Source organism: Crocuta crocuta, unplaced genomic scaffold (genome assembly GCF_008692635.1).
Source record: "Crocuta crocuta isolate KB4526 unplaced genomic scaffold, BGI_CrCroc_1.0 scaffold303, whole genome shotgun sequence".
Lineage (NCBI taxonomy): Eukaryota > Metazoa > Chordata > Mammalia > Carnivora > Hyaenidae > Crocuta > Crocuta crocuta.
Window position 1 is genome coordinate 3,077,243 of NW_027528276.1, and position 16,374 is coordinate 3,093,616.

General features: G+C 50.9%; 1 long non-coding RNA gene across 1 annotated transcript in view; it reads left to right on the plus strand.

Moving 5' to 3' along the window:
- The window catches only part of LOC144222652 (uncharacterized), a 44,037-nt gene extending 28,524 nt beyond the window's left edge, over window positions 1-15,513 (plus strand). The window contains exon 3 of the long non-coding RNA XR_013332454.1: window positions 15,200-15,513. This is a non-coding gene — a long non-coding RNA (uncharacterized LOC144222652). The remainder of the gene's footprint in view (window positions 1-15,199) is intronic.
- Window positions 15,514-16,374: the final 861 nt, after the last annotated feature.

The window sequence follows — 16,374 nt, forward strand, 5'->3', positions numbered from 1 at the left end:
CTATGGCATCCCTGCTGGATAATGGGCGAAGTGAAGAAAGAGAGGGGCGGATGGATTGAGAGAAAGTTAAAGAGGGGACTGGAGGTCTTGATGAAGCTGGGAAGGGCCGTAATGAAAGCTGGCAAAGAAAGAGAGGAGGGTCCAGTCAGAGAATGGGATGCCTGAGTTAGTGATGCTGTCAGGGACACAGTTGGGGGAATGCCAAGGCTTGTGGTAAAGGCAAGGGAATGAGCGGCTTGGGGAGGTGGGAGGAGATGTCATTGGAAATGAGAAGGTCGAGGACCTGAGCAAGCCCGAGGGTTGTGTGAGTATTCCACGTGGGTGATGAATTCACCCAAGATAAAGGCACAGCTCAGGATGGAAAGACTCGAGCCAGGTGTGGAAATCTTCAGTGACTGTGGAAGCTGGGTAGGATGTCCGCAGCAGTACATCAGTCGACATAAGGCAAGCGGAGAGGGTGTAGAGCTGCACAGCATGGCCCTCCAAGGGGCATGGTTTTTTAAATGAGAGAGAAGGAGAAGTGGCCTTGAACAGCAATGGAGGGCAGGATGGACACGCCAGCCGCTTTCCCATCCTTAGGGTGTGAGCATGCAAACAGCAACCTCTTGAGGGAGCTTCAAGGGAAGTGGTGTCCTCAGGACACCAGCCTAGAGAAGGTTCTCTGGACTGTCAGCACCAGGCAGGGTGTGGGGGCTCAGTGGGGGAGCAGAGCAAGAGCAAGGAAGAACAGCATTATGCAGTTGATGGGTGTCAGGAAGACTAAGGGCCCAGGAGCTCACACTCTGACCATTGGCTCAGGTCCTAGGCATGGAAGGTTGGCCTCACTGGTCTTTCTCAGAGTGGTTGTTGGTTCTAGGCTCGTTGCCAGGGGACTTGGGCAGGGCTGCCACTCTAGCCTTGGAGTCCCCAGGGGGAGCTGAGTGGGCTGTTCCCTCTAGACAGGGCATGAGAGCTACACTTCACCAGTGCCCCCATGGCTCTGTACACACCCTGCCTGATGCCTTGTTCTCTGTGTGGTCCCATTAGTACTTTGGACCTCCCGGTTGAGAGATTGTGGAATCAAACAATCCTGAGCTGGAATTCCTGCTCAGCCCCTTAAGAGCCATGGGGATTCAGGCAAAATCATTGGCTCTGTGCCTCAGTGTTCTCATTGGTAAAATGAGGCTATAAAAGCACCTACCTCCTAGATTGTTGTGAGGATTAGGTTAGATGATGCAAATAAAGTGCTGAATGCAGAAGCTGATTTATAGTAAGTGTTCAACAATAAGTAATATACATTTGCTGAGCACGGTCTAGGAGCCAGATTCTGTTCTAAGACCTTCCATGTAAGGACCCCTGCAGCTCTGGGAGGTGGGTGCTATTACTTCATCATTCTCCTTTTACAGATGAGGACATTGAGGCACACAGGTGAAGCACTTTGTTCAAGATGGGCTCAACCACTGACTCGTGAAACTGAGGTCAAACCAGGCAGTCAGCGAGTACAGCCCTCACCCTTCAGCACTATGCCATATGGCCTCTCCCTATGCTACAAATGTAAGCCATTAGTAACCGTTATCACCACAAAATCCTATCATGAAGTTTAAATAACCAAAAGCTGGGACTGGTGCCCATACTAAGTTGGCAGTGGTGCGCAGAGCCTGACATTTCCAGGGTGTCCTCAACCTGTCAGACCAATCTCTCGCCGGCCACTGGGCTGAGCCCATCTGCTTCCTGAGTGGCTTAGGTTGGGCTGTCCGGCTCTCCAGCAAGCCCCTGGCTGTCTGACATCAGTCTCCTGTCTACCTAGCCAAGTCTCCATCAGAGGCAAGATACCTTCTCTTGACATGGCCTAGGTTGGGGTACTTAATTATGTGCACTTAACATTCTTACCTACTTTCCCTCTTTCCTCTTCTCTTTCTGTTTCTGTCTTGACCACACACAAAAAAAAAGTCAATTTCTGTCTTAGGGATCCATCCAAGATTTTTCTACCACTCATCCCTGCAGCCTACACCCCCTTCTCCCCTAGATCTTTGTATTACCTCCTCGACGTGTTCACAGATGTGTTCTCCGGGGTCCTGAATGAGAGCTGGGGATATCAGGTTTGGGGGCGATGAGTGGGCTCTTGGAGCCTGGTTAGCAGGTCCCGGAGGCCCCGGTTGCTTAGAGAGAATTCTCCAGCATCAGATGATTCGATGGACCAAACCTGTGTTGGGATCCCTGGCCCAAGCCCTGGCTGACTACCTTGACAAGCTTCCTGGAAGGGCACTCATTTCATAGTGGGCGCCGAGTGGGGGCTGTGGGTACATCTTCACTTTGGTGGTCCTGGAGCAGCAGCCCCTGGGCCACCCACGCTCACTGGAAGTCAGCCTCCAGAGGACAGCCCACACCAGCTGCATTCACCAGTGTGTCGCAGGATGGGACACATAGTAGGGACTCAAGATTTGTTGAGTCCAGATTGGAAAAGAGAGGCGCAGAGCAGGCAGTTAAATAGTAATATACTACTTACTTACAGGGTTCACCATGTGCCAAAATTGCTCTAAGTGTTTTACATAAATTCGTTAACTGAGCCGTCACACCAACCCTGAGGTGGGTGCTTGTATCATCTCCATTTTACAGATGAAGAAACTGACACATCATGGGGGTAGGGTATCTTGTCTGAGGGGATTCCGCTAATATGCAGCAGAGCTGGGATTTGAACCCCAGTAGGCTGACTTCAGGCCAAGGCTCTTGAACATGACCTGTGCTTACTCTATTTCTGAACCTTGTATCTAGTGACAGAAGTCCAAGTCCAGCAGCTTCAGCTATAAGGGATTTGCTGGCTCAGTGACTGGGTGGTTTGGGGTGGTGTCTGGCCCAAGGATCACAGGCTCTCTCGGCCTCTCTCTGTTCTGCTTTTATCTGTGAGACAGCTTGTGCCTGCTCTCTGGCCATGGGGGCCAGGTCTCGGGAAGGGTCGGCCCCCCAGACTCACCTGCTGCGGAGAAGGGCCAGCTCAGCATAGGAAGGGGGTTGCTCGACTAGAAGAGGTGGGGAGGGGGTTGCCGAGCAGGTACATTCAGTAGATGTCCCCACAAGCTCCTTTCCTATGCCAGGGGCTTTACATCTTTTAATTTATTAACCCTCATACATCCTGTCATATAAGGTAGGGGTTATCATGCCCATTTATACATGAGGAAACTGAGGCACAGACTAACTTCTCTAAGTGCGCACATCTTGAGGTGGGACTGCTGAGATTTAAACTCAGTCTACCTAATTCTGAAACCCCATGTTGCCTGGAGCTTCTCAGATGCCCTGGGGGAGCATATTGACCATGACTCGCCTGGGGTCCCCCAAGTCCTCTGGGCAGCTCGGTGGTCAGAGGATGGAGGCTAACGGGCACGTGGCGGGAGAAAAGACCAGGTCTCACCAGGGCCAGGGGCAGAGCTGGAGGAGATCACTGGTTAGATGATGCTCAGGGCCCTGGAGCTGGTGACGGTGGGTTTCCTGCCCTTCTGTGGCCCTGCCTGGCCACCAGGGCTGTGAGTCTGGGGAGTGGGCACCTCCCCTGGGCCCCTGGCAGGGAGCGAGCAGTGCCTGTCGCAGGAGGCAGGCAGGCATGGTGCGGTCCCTGCCCATCTGGGGAGTGCTTGGTGGCTGGCTGGAACTGAGCAGTGGACGGCGTTTGGACTCGGCAGCGCGAGCCCAGCTCGGAGGCTGCGAGGCAGAGCCGTGAACGCCAACAGTCTGGAGGCAGGCTCCGGAGGGAGACAGGCTCGGGCCCATTTGCTGAGCTCGGTTCCCACGACAGCTCAGCAGACAGATGGACCTGGGGATCCTCGCCGCCTGGGCAGGAGGGTGTACACAAAATGGGAATGCAGGCGCCCCAGCGGGGAGGGGAAGGGCTGGAGGCCTCTGGAGGTGGCCAGGATGCTGAGGGCAGGGGCTGGATTGGTCGATAAACCAGATGGGTGTGCTGGGCTCTGGGCTTACACTGACCTCTGGACCTTGGACCTATATGGCCATGACACTGACCCCAGGCTTTTTCCTTGACTCCAGCCTCAGACTGAATCCTGAACCAGAACCCAGACTAAGCCCTGATCCTAGCCCCCCACTGAAATGTGATCATTTCGACTATCCTCACTTCCTTACGTCCTTTTCAAAAAGGAGCCCGGAGCCAACTGCCTAGAATACTCCCCAGGAAGGATGGGGTCCAAATGGAACGGACAGCCTCTGGAGGGCACAGGAGAGCAAAAGCAGCCAGGATCAAGAACGTCAGGGAGTCTAGGGTGGCAGAACTGACTAGTGGAGAGCAGAGCTGCTGGTTGGAGACAGAGGGCAGCAACCCCCATGGCTGGCCCCAAACCCAGCCTTGAGGACAAAGTCCAAGTGCATGGCCTCACAGGGTCTGGGGAGGCAGGAGGAAAATGTGCTCTCGGGGAGGAAGCAGGAAAGGCAGGGTCAAGGCTGGGGGAAGGATCAGTGATGGTGCAGTTTTGACTAGATAGTTAGAACTGGGCGGGGGGCAGGAATTCTGCCCCCAAGCACCAGAGTGACCTTGGCCTCAGAAATTAGAAGCGCCCCACAAAGTGAGCCAGGCAGAGGCCCGGGGGGCAGGTGGAGGCTGTTCATTTTGGAACGAGTCAGGAATGACTTTGGTTAGGGGCTGGTAACGATGATCAAAGTTGCCTAATATTGGGGGACACCCCCTATCCTGATACCCCTATGTTCCTCATCTAGCCCTGGTCATGGCTCAGTGATATGTTGGGGGAGATGCCCTAGGTGCCCCTCCCTGATCGTGCCTCATCTTGACTCTGATGGGTGGGGGGTCCCTCTGGCTGCAGGAGTGTGCTGTCCCAGAACTGTGTGTGTGTGTGGGGCCTGGGGTGGGGCTGTTAGGGCCCCTGGGAGCAGTCACAAGGGCCTGGTGTTTGTGGATAAAGAGCCCAGCCTCCTCTCCTTCCAGGAGGCAGCTATGAGGTGAGTTCTGTACTATGTCATAGACCAGGGGCAGGCAAACCTTTTCTGCAAAGGACCAGGGAGTAAATATTTTAGGCTTTGAGGACCACGTGGTCGCTGTGGCAACGATTCAGTTCTGTTGTTGCAAAAAAGTGATCATAGACAACACTTATGAATGGGCCTGGCTATATGCCTTTCACTAAAAGTCTATTTACAGTATTTACAGCAGGCGGGCTTGACTTGGCCCGTGGGCTGTAGTGTGCTGACCTCCAAGAAGTCCCCAGCAGGACTGAGCCTGGTGGCCCCCAGGGGTCACCTTCTCGCCAACCAACCTTTGACGGTCATCTCTTCTCCCCTGTGTCGTCTCTGGACTCCCTGCTTGAGCTTCTGGATCTCTTCCCAAATAAACAACTTGTTTGTGAATTCTTGTCTCAGGATCTTCTTCTGATGTCCTCAGCTCAGGCAGGTCCCCCAGTTTACAAATGAAGACACTGAGGCACTTGGAGGCTAAGCACTTGGGGCTGGTGCAGAGTCCCATGAGAAGAGGCAGAGTTGCCTTCTTGAATGGCTGTGACCTTTTCCGGATCCACCAGACTGCAGTCACCCTGGAGAAGGATGTGTCCGCTTGCATAGGTCCCCAGAGTCAGCAGAACACTTGGCCTATTCATTCACTATCTGGGGTCTCAGGCACAGAGGACGGCGGCATCCCTGTTCCGCCACCAGGACCAGCAGTCTGGACAAAGAATGGCAGTCAAATCCAGGGCAGAATGGGGTCAATGTGTCCAAGGGGTAATCCTGTCCCACCTTCCTTTGGATCTTCTCTGGGAGACCAGTGGGATGTGAATTATCACTCCCTCTTTTCAAATGGGTAACTCAGAGAGGGGAAGGTGCTTGTTCCAGGTCACGCAGCTCATGCTTGTTCCTAGGGCTTCTGTGAGCAGCTCGGGGGTGCAGAAGAGAGAGAGCCCACGTGTCTAGGGGGACCATGGAAGACTCCATGGCTCTTGCATGCTCTCCAGCTCACTCTCTTAGTGGCCTCTATAATTTCGCTGCCTTGTTGGAATGTAGCAACTTGGGAAAAGGAATCATCTAACCTAAATCCCATTTTACAGATGGAAAAATTAAGTAAGACCCAGAGAGGAGAAGGAACTTCCTAGAAGGTTAGCCAGTGAGTCAGGCCAGACAGGAGCAGGAGCCTAAAGTCCTCAGGAAAGCAATGTGGGTCCCTGAGTTCCTCCCAAAGCCAGGTGGTGTCTTTGACACCTTGACTCCCAGAGGCCAGCTCTGGAGTGGACGACGGGCTCTAAGCCAGCCTGTCCCTTTCCCCTCTCCACCAAAGCTCTGTTCTCTGAGCTCTGGCGTGGTCTGAAAACTCCTCCTCCAGTCTGCTCTTGGCAGAGCACAGATTATCACTCTTGTGCTAATTATTTTTATGATTAAAAGATGATAAATTATTAAACAAAGTCTGAAAAATGTGCCAAGCTCTGCTCTGAGGCTGGGCCTGAGAAGTTGCCCCCTTGGCGTCCACGTTAATTAATAAATGAGGCTCTCCATGGAGAGGAGCCACAGCTGGCACATCTGGCAGCCAGGCAGGAGCTGGCGGAGGGCAGATGCTGGGCAGGCGGGGAGGAAGGGGACTCCCTGGGAGCACCCAGACCGGGCTTTGGTAACAGAGACCCCTCCCTCCCTGCTCTCAGCCTAGGACTCAGCAGAGGGCCCTGTGGCACCAGCCTGACATCTGGTCCCTGGAAGAAGCCTAGGACTTTAAGCTGAGAAGCTGCAATTAACCCCTCAATCCAATTCTATTCTCCAAATGCAGACTTGGGAGGATCCCCTGTGTCTAAAGGAAGGCAGGAGACCAGGATTCAAATCCCCACCAGCCACTTCTTCTGTGGGTAATTTTGGGTAGGTCACTGAATGACACTCTAAGCCTCAGTCTTCACATCTGTAAAATGGGTGGAAATGACTTCTACTTTGCAGCACGGGGGTGACAAGAGTATTAAATAAAATAATGTCTATAAAGGCACCCTGATCTTGGTAGATGGTCAATAAATGTTAGCTGCAAGCCAAAGCTTTGGTTTATTGCTGCTACACAATTATTAGCCATGAAGCCTTGGTCAGCTTGAACTTCCCAATCCTCAGTTTCTTTATGTGTAAAATGGGGATGAGAATTCCTAAATCTCAAGATCAAGGGGGAAACTATATGTGCCTGTCTAACACAGAGTAAGTGCTCAGTTAGTGGTAGTTATTTTATTGTAATTGTTTATGGCAACTGTGATACACTGACATTTCAACACAGGAATTTTCCTCTCCTCCCACAGACCACTTCTTCTTTGCCTTCTTTGCTGGCTCTCCTTCCTTCCTCACTTCTACTCATGGAATCACCCTGGGGTCAGGCCTTGGTGTCTCATTTTTCCTCCAAATCCTCTCCCCTGTGGTCTGTCTCGTCCATCTTCATGCTGATGGCCCTTGCACTTGTAAGTCTAGCCTGGACTCTCCCTTAAAATCCAGACTCCTTATCAAGTTGCCCATTCAAACTCTCCCCTAGGATGTCTAATAGATGTCTGAAATGTAATATGTCTGATAACACATCCCAGACAGAATGCTTTAGCTTCCTGCTGCAAACCCACCCCTCCCCCAGCCTTCCCACATTGGTTAATGGCAACTCTGTCCTTCCAGTTGATGATGATACCCTGGAGTATCATCTTGATTCTGCTCTTTCCTTCACATCAAATGCCTAAACCATCAGGAAATCTGGTCAGCTCCACCTTCCACCTCTGTGAGAAGCCAATGACCACCTCTCTCTGCCTCCTCTGGTCTCATCCCAGGACAAGGCGCCATCTTGTCTTGCCTGAAAGTTTCCAACAAGGTCCTAATTGGTGTCCCTGCTCCGGAAGTTGGCCCCTATGCTCCATGCTCCACACAGCAGCCAGAACGATCCCCTTCAAACAAAGTCTAAGAGGCATAACTATTTTCCATACTGCTAAGAAAACACTGTCAATTAACATACACCATGGCATTTATTTTAGGACCCATGTGAAAACATGCGTGTCTTAAAATCACTGCTCTATAACCATAGGGTAGTATTGAGCCCTTACTGTGTACTGAGAGCTGTCCAAGCCACTTCAGATATGTCGTCTCATTGAACTCTGACAGACAACCAATGAGTACCTATGAGATAAGCCCATTATTTCCCCATTCTACAGATGTGACAGCTGGAGCACTGAAAGATGAAGTGGCTCTGTGTGCAGCTCGTAGAGGTAAAGTCCAGGCTGAAACCCAAGCCATCTCTCTCTCTCTCTTTTTTTTAATGTTTTATTTATTTCTAGGAGAGAGAGAGAGAGAGAGAGAGAGAGACAGCGTGAGCAGGGGAGGGTCAGAGAGAGAGGGAGTCACAGGCTGAAACAGGCTCCAGGCTCTGAGCTGGCAGTCAGCACAGAGCCCGACGCGGGGCTCGAACCCACGAACCGCGAGATCATGACCTGAGCGAAAGTCGGACGCTTAACCGACTGAGCCACCTGGGCGCCCCGACCCAAGCCATCTCTTACACGTTGTCTTCCAACAGGAAATGGAGTGTGAAGACATGTGAAAAACAGGAAACCCGCCTTGTAAAATGGAGAAAAACGGTCCTGTTCAGTGGGGAGACCCCTACCGCTGCATTCCTGTAACCCAAGTGTGTCCCCCCAGCATCCTGTGGTGCTCTGCCTACGGGGCCACTTGTCTTCCTGACCTCAGGTGGGTCTCCCACGGTGAGGCAGACCTACCCCTGCCTTGATCCTTGGAAAACCGAACCTTGCTTGAGGCCATGGACTTCTTGTGACCAAATGAGCATCTCGGGAACTTCCCGGCTTTTCTGCAGGGGCCTGACTTCTCGTCTCTTCCTTCCACCAGGGTGAGGGGTGGGGGTGCCCAGTCACCCTCACAGCCTTTAATTCCAACCCTCTGGAAATGGCTGAAACCAATGGGTTAACTTGCTTTCCCTATTAAATATTTACATAAACACGCTCGGGAAGGTGTGTGTAAGTTATCAATAATGCAAGGCCAGCCTAGGCTCGGTGAGAGCTGAGAGACCCAAATTGTATCATCATAATCCATTATTCACATATAATGCGTCTATTCTCCTCCATTAGCGCAGGCAGGAAATGCCCCTGAGTGCCGGGCAGGGCTTTGGAAAGCGCAATAAATGGCGGATAGACACATGGCAGGAGGGCGGCAGCTGTAGTTAAACAAGTGTAAATTAGCGCCCAGCCGTCTCCCTGCCCGCATCCGGAACGGTGGGCACACGCCTGGCAGGGAGGGGGTTACAGGATGTGGGGGACTCGCCATCGATCCGCACACCCAGCCGGCCGGCCTCCCAGCCCTGGAGGAGGAGCCTCCAGCCGGCCACGTGGGAGACCACACCTTGCAGAGCATGGCTTCTGCCCTCGAAGGACTGGGCTGGAATCTCCAGCGGGCCCCGGAATTGTGACCTTGGGGGAATGAGCGTGTCTAACTGGCCAGACAGTGTGATGATCTGACGTCCTGACACCTTCACACAAACTTTTCTTCTGGTCCTTCCTTCAGTCTACGGAGCATGTTTGTGTAACAGTTACTATACTGACATATACGGAAAGGAAACTATGTGGACCATTGAAGAGATCTCAAGGGCAATTTGAATTCTGCAACCTTTGCCTATGCACCAGGGTTAGAACCTAATGCCCATATAAGATATAAGCTCACAATTCTAGCTATGTGACTTTGGGCAAGTTACTAAACCTCTCTGAGCCTCAGTCTCCTTATCTGTACTTGAAGATATTAACATCTACCTTACAGAGCACATGAAAGGCATTCGGTGAGTTTGAATTCTATTTTCAGCACTTTCTAGCCATGAGAATTTGGGCAAGTTACCTACTTCCTTCTGTACCTCAGTTTCCTCATCTGTTAAATGGAAGATATTAATAGGATCTGCCTTGTAATTGGACCGGTCCGGACCCTGTTTGCATTCTGTTGTGAAGAAGAGCTGTGCTGTGGGTGAGAAGTGCCTTAATTGTGGGTGCAGCTCCTGGAGGTGTTACTTGGGTTTGCGCCCTGGCTGGCATGGAAGCCTTTACCCCATGGGAAAATTTCAAGGCAATCTGGGGGGGGGGGGTAGCAGTTAGCAGGTGGTCAAAGAAAACTTCAAAGAGGACACAGGTGGCTAAACTTGATGAAAGTGGTTCTAACAGAACCTTACCTGCCTTACGCGCCACATGTTCTGTACCCTTTATATTTTATCCATGACATAAGGCCGTGCTGAACCAATAATTTATCCATTCATTCGTTCAACAAATAGGTGTTGAGTGCTAGGCTGTAATGATAAAAACAATAGCAATAAGAATAACATAACGGCTTCCACCTGCAAAGTACATTGTAATGTGCCGGTCTGGACATTAGATTAATGTCCTGATTTTATGGACAAGGCACCTAAGGCTCAGAGAAGTTATGTGACTTTCCCTGGGTCATACAGCCGGTAAGTAGCAGTGGAGGAACTTGAACCCAGTTCCGTCTGTTTCTATCGTTTCATTATGACTTTCTTCCTCAAAATCAGCTTCTGCAAAAAGAGAGGCTCCTGGGCTACCTGGGACCTTCCAGAGGAAGGAAGGGACTGCTGAGGAAAGGGGAGAGCAACTGATCCTGAGATTCCCTTGCTTGGTGCCACGGTGTGGAGAAATTCTGTCCTGACGCGGATCGGGGGAGTGCTGGCCCCGTGAATGCTAAGTCCCAGCCCAGCATGCAGGAGGAAGGGCCGGCCCAGGGCTTGCTTGGGCAATGGCCCAAGCGGGTAGTGTGACATCTTTACTGTCTGATTAATAGAGCTCTGGGGACAGGAGGCATCTGAGGCAGCTCTGAGGTTATAGACCTGGGGACCGGGAGAAATAAATAACCTTCAAAGGGCCCATCCTAGCGGGGGGAGGGTGTGGGGCCAAAGCAAAGTGTCTGTCCCCTCATCCTCCGAGGGCTGTTTGAGGAGACTAGGGAGGACTGGGTGTCCCTGGAGCCTGGCAGAGACAATGTGGCTGGTCTGGGGGATGGATCAGACACAGGACTCTCCCTCGGCCATCAGCCGGGGGAAAGAGCTCTAAGACACTTAGCCATGTGGATGGAGGCAGTGATCTCACAGCAGAGGCCTGGGGCCACTCTCAGGCTGTCCCTCTGCTTCCTGAGAGTGGCAAGGGGCAGACTGTAGGTCTCAGCTCCGCAGCGAGCTCACTGTATCAGGCAGGGCCCCATCAGAGAAGCAGAGCCACCGTCAGTGGCCTGAGGGCTTTCTCCCGGGGATGAAGCTTCTTGTGACCATGGGAGCTGGTGGGCAGCGACATCAGTCTGTACCCATGTGTCTGCTCTGGGCCTGGGGTCGGTAGGGCTGGCTGTGGGGAAGGGGAGCTGCACACGAAGAGGAGGTGAGCAAGGATGAAGTTGAACCTGAAAGGGTGACTTGGGATCCACAAGGGGTACACGCTGAGACCTACATTCGTTTCTCGCTGGGACCTGGTTGGTGTCCCCCTGCCTCTAAGCCTCCAGCTGATGCCACGAGGGCTCTGCAGAGGAGCTGGCCTGCTTCACCGCTGCACTGCACACAGCCAGGCGCGGAGTTCGGCGAACCTGAAGGAGGAAGTCCCGTGGGGTCTGGAGTTGACCCACGTCCGGCTGCCAGCCCAGGCCAACAAGGTGGCCAGCAGGCGGCCAGCAAATGCACGAGCTGGGGCGCTGCCTAATCCCACGTGGACCTGCGTGCCGACATGGCTGCTGCTCCACTCCTACCTTCCAGATCTCTTGCAAATGTCCCTTGCAGCCACTCCTGACCCAGAACCCTGTGGGGAAAGGAATTCTGGGAAGTGTAGTTCCAGCTTTGCTAGGCTGCCATACCGCAAAAGCCCTTCCTTGCTCCATGACTTTGACCGTGTACTTGTCTCTCTCTTGAGTCTCGGGTTCTTCATCTATAGGAGGATGGATTCATTAATGCTTCTTCTTTTAACACACACACTCGAACACATGTATACACACACACACACACACACACACAAACACAAACAAAAAGCAAACAAAAAAAGAGACAAAGAGGCATGAATTTCTTCCTCTTTCTTTGTGGGCACATGGACATGAGGTCTCCTTGAAATCAATCTGCAGACCCTGGGACTCCAAGGCCCCCCATGGGCAATCAGCTTGGAGATGCCTTTTCCTTCTGACAGTAGAAATGGGTAGATTTGAGCCTTAGCTTCCCTGGGAACCAGAGCGAGGTGCCTGGTCTCTCTGTGCCTTGGTTTCTCCACTTGTACAATGGGGATAATTTATTTTTATTTTGAGAGAGAGAGAGAGAGAGAGCATAAGCAGGGGAGAGGGGCAGAGGGAGAGAGAGAATCTTAAGCAGCCTCCACTCGTGGAGCCTGATGCGGGGCTCAATCCCATGACCCTGAGATCATGACCTGAGCTGAAATCAAGAGTCAGCCGCTCAACTAACTAAGCCACTCAGGTACCCCAGGGACAATTCTTTTCTACCTTTCAGGTGACTGTCATCTTGTCAGAGGCTGGGCAGGGTTCAGAGTGTCTGATGGACTTCTTAGGTGGTGATCGAGTACCGCCTCTGTGGGAACCACTGTGCTGTGTGTGAGGAGATGGTTAAGTCCAGGTGTCTTCCTCCAGGGAGCCCTCCAGCCTGTGTGTGGAGAGACAGTTGTGGTGGTGGTGGTGGTGGTTCATGCTCTGGAAGCTGCTTCCATAAAAGGTGTGGGGCTCTGGGGAAGGAGGAGACACAGCCACCTGTGAAAGCTTGTAGTGGAGGAAGTGTGTGAATCAGGCCTTGAGAAGGGATACGGCTGTGATGAGCCCAGGTGGAGGGGAAGAGCCTGGGGTGCAGCATGTGTGGGGCTGGGGAAGGAGTGTGGTGCCGAGGGGCGAGGACTAGTGTGCAGAGTCTTGAATGCATGCTAAAGGTGTTCACCCAGTGTTAGCGGAAGCAGTAAGTAGTAACCCAAGTGAGGCACCAGGGTTCCCCCCATCCTCCAGCCTTCCGGGATCATTCTTTCAAGTCTGAAAAAGGGAACTCAAGTCTCCAAAGTAAGCCCATGGGTCCCCAAGGGACTGCTTAACCTTGACCCAGCAGCACCCTCTGCACTTGATGGCTTCAGCACGAGGCCGGCCATGCTCAGCTGCGTCTGCTCCTGCAGAGTCTGCCCATTGGCCCTGGGCTGTTGGGGGGCAGGGGGCGATGCAGGCTTTTATCATCAGTTTACAGGATAATCTTGGGGCACTTAGTGGTACCCTGGATCCAGCTCACTCCAACGTAGGAACCCCTACACTAGGGAAATAGGAAAAGGAATCTACCGGCTGTTAAACCTCCGCCACTGAGCACCACGTAGTACAAACCGCACACTGGAAGTGATGGAGCCCTAAGCCCGCTGCCACGCGGCTGCCATTCCTCTCCCCCATGGAGTCCCCATCCCTCCCCGTCTCTCCTCGACCCTTCGGGCAACCCCAAATTCCATGCACAGTTCAACTCTCGGTTGGCTTTACTAGCTCTTTCCAGACTGTGCCCTGGGGTGGGTCCTTCTTCCTTCACCAAGTTATTTCTCTTTTTCTACAGGAAGGCGGTTGCAGACAGGATAGCTTTAAACAGATTTGTTTGTTTGTTTGTTCTTCTGCTGTGTGAGATGGCTAAATTGGATTCAAAAGGTGGTCGTGCAGATATTAAAAGTGGCAGTGGAGATGGCCTTGAACAATATGGAGAACGTTCTAGGTCACCTGCTAAGATCCCCTACACTAGCTTCTGGGAATCAACTCTGCAGAAATGTTTGCACAGATGTACGAATATATATGTATGATGTCAGTGTAGCACTACTTGCGATAAACATTGGAAATACCCTAATTGCCTGGCAGTGGAGGAATGAGTAAAATAAGCAATGGGATGTATATAGTTGTGGAAAAGATAGAAGCAAGTTTCTGTATGTACTGACGTGGAAATATGTATACAACATTGTTAAGTGAAAGAGTTGCAAAACAGGGTGTATATATATATACACGCATACATTTTGTAAAGAAGTTTTAAAGAGTATGTAGATGTGTATGAGTGCATGCTTTTAGATAAAGAGAAGTATCTAGAAGGACATGCCTTACATGGTTAATAGTGTCAGTCTTAGAGGATGATGGGTGTCAATGTGTGGGGAGAAAATATTTCCTTTTTAACATCGTATTTTCCTGAATTGTTCTAATATCTTACCAGGAGCATGCATTGCTTATGTAACTTTTTAAAAAAACCAGTATCTCTACCAAGAGAAAATGTTTACGACGCAACGCCAAACACAAATGGTGGAATATGAAAACGGTTTACGTGCTGTGGTTATGAGTCTGGAGAAACCTGCATCTGGGTGGACGGGAATGGAATAAGAAGGAACATCCCAGAAGAAGTGACTGGTGGTTCAGGGAGGGGCCTAGGGAGAGTTCTTTCTCCTCTTCCAGAAGGTTGGGCAGGGCTGAGGTCTGGGACCTCTCAAATTCCTCCCAGTCCCTCCCTTCATTACACCCCCCAGCCCATGTTCCTATGACTTGCAAGTGGCAGTGGGTATCAACTATTCAATTATTTTCAAATAGTTGAGCTTGGGCCTGGATTGAATAAATCACATTGATGCCAATTTCCAGGGAAGTCCTTTCATATTTTATGATTCGCCCCCACCCTTCCCCCCTTCCTTCCTCGTGCTCCTGTTAATGAACCTGGAGACTGGGAATACTGTTCGGCCGTCCCCACTGCTAAGCCCCAGATGGAATGCTGCCTGCCGAAAGCATCGTGGCTCTGGGTTTTTTCCTTTCCCTCCTCACAGTCCTGGGGAAATTGATATGCAGGCAGGATTATGCTTTGTTTAAAGCTCAGCCCTGGCTTCTGAAAGAATACATTATCCAAATCGGTGCATGCGGTTGAAATTCTGCAAAACTCAGTTGTGACACACGTGGCTTGCCAATGAGGGGTCCGGCCGGGTCTTGGGCAGCATAAATGCCCAGGATCAGAGAGCATAACCGTGGAAAACCATCCACTAGGGAATATTCTTGGAGTCAATAATTTATCCTGCTGCTGGTGGAAGGTAGGCCTACTGCGTACTTCTGCCAGCACCGTGGCCACCCCATGTGCCATCGGCTCCCGCTCCTGGGGACAGCCACTCTTCCTTCTCTCCAGCTCCTGTAGAATTAAGATTTGTTCAAAGAGCGGCTTGAACATGAACATGGAGACTAGAGCGTTTTTTTTTTTTCCCTCTCCTTTTTCTTTTTCTTTTGTAAACAGGTTTTAAAGGAACCCAGTCGGAATTGGAATTTGGTATTCTGGAACTACAAGAGAAAGAACTGGATTAGCCACGCGCTTGCTTGCCTCTCCGCCAATCTTGAATCTTGTCCGTGAGGAGGGCAGAGAGGGAACGACTCATCGCTGATAATTTGGGAGCCACTGCAAGTCCCACTTGGTCTTTAAATGTTAGACTTTTAATGATTTAGGAACCAAAAGAATAACTAAGGAGCCCAGCAGTCATTATCTCAAATAATGAGACTTTTTAATGCAAAATCAATGTTTGTTATAATGAAAATAGATTCCTCAGCTCCTGCAGGGCCAAATGTACAAATCTTTTCTGCTGTTAAATAAAATGTGACGGCTCATTTTCAGGAGGATGGTGAGCATTTTTATTCAAGAGTAAAAATAAAATGTCAGAACTTATTTACTTTTATTAAGTGCTCATTCTCAATCAGATACTCTAATCAATATCTAATTGGAGGCGAGGAAACGGAAAATAATTTTTATGCCAACTTGGGGAAGGGAAGGAAAGCAGAAGGAAAGAAAGCGACAGAGAGAGTCGGAGAGCACATTTTCAGTCATCATGATAGCAAATAGCAGATGTGTAGCGCCTGGGCTGCGCTAAATGCTTCTTGGGTGCTGTCTCGTGAATCCTGTGAGATAGGCCCTCTGTGGTCCCCATTTACAGATGACAACACAAAGGCTTATGGAAGACAATTACCCACAGGCTTATGTTTATTGTGTGGCGGAGCTAGGATTGAAAGCTAGATCTGTCTGACCCCTCCTTCCTAGGTCTTAATGATTCTAGCTGTCCTATTGACCTTTTTAGAAAATGTCTTTTATTTCTTTTTTTTTTTTTAAATGAGTCCTTGAGAGGTTAGTTTTACCAATAAAGGTTTTACTCCTATGACCATTGAAACTGTAAATGGAAAATAGTTTTCAAGGGTAAACGTTTTCTGCAAATAGAGTGCATACCTCTCTGTCTCAGGAAACAGAGTGCATTGAACGTAATTTAACTTTGGTTTCCAGGCTTGACTCTGATGTGAGGAATCTCTAGTCTAACAGGAAAGACAAAAGATGCAGAGAAGTGAGCTGGGGTCGTGGCTCCGCTGCCTGCTCCTAGGTACTTTGGGTAAGGCTTTTGCTCTCCCTGTGAGAGGCTGGACCTTGAAATG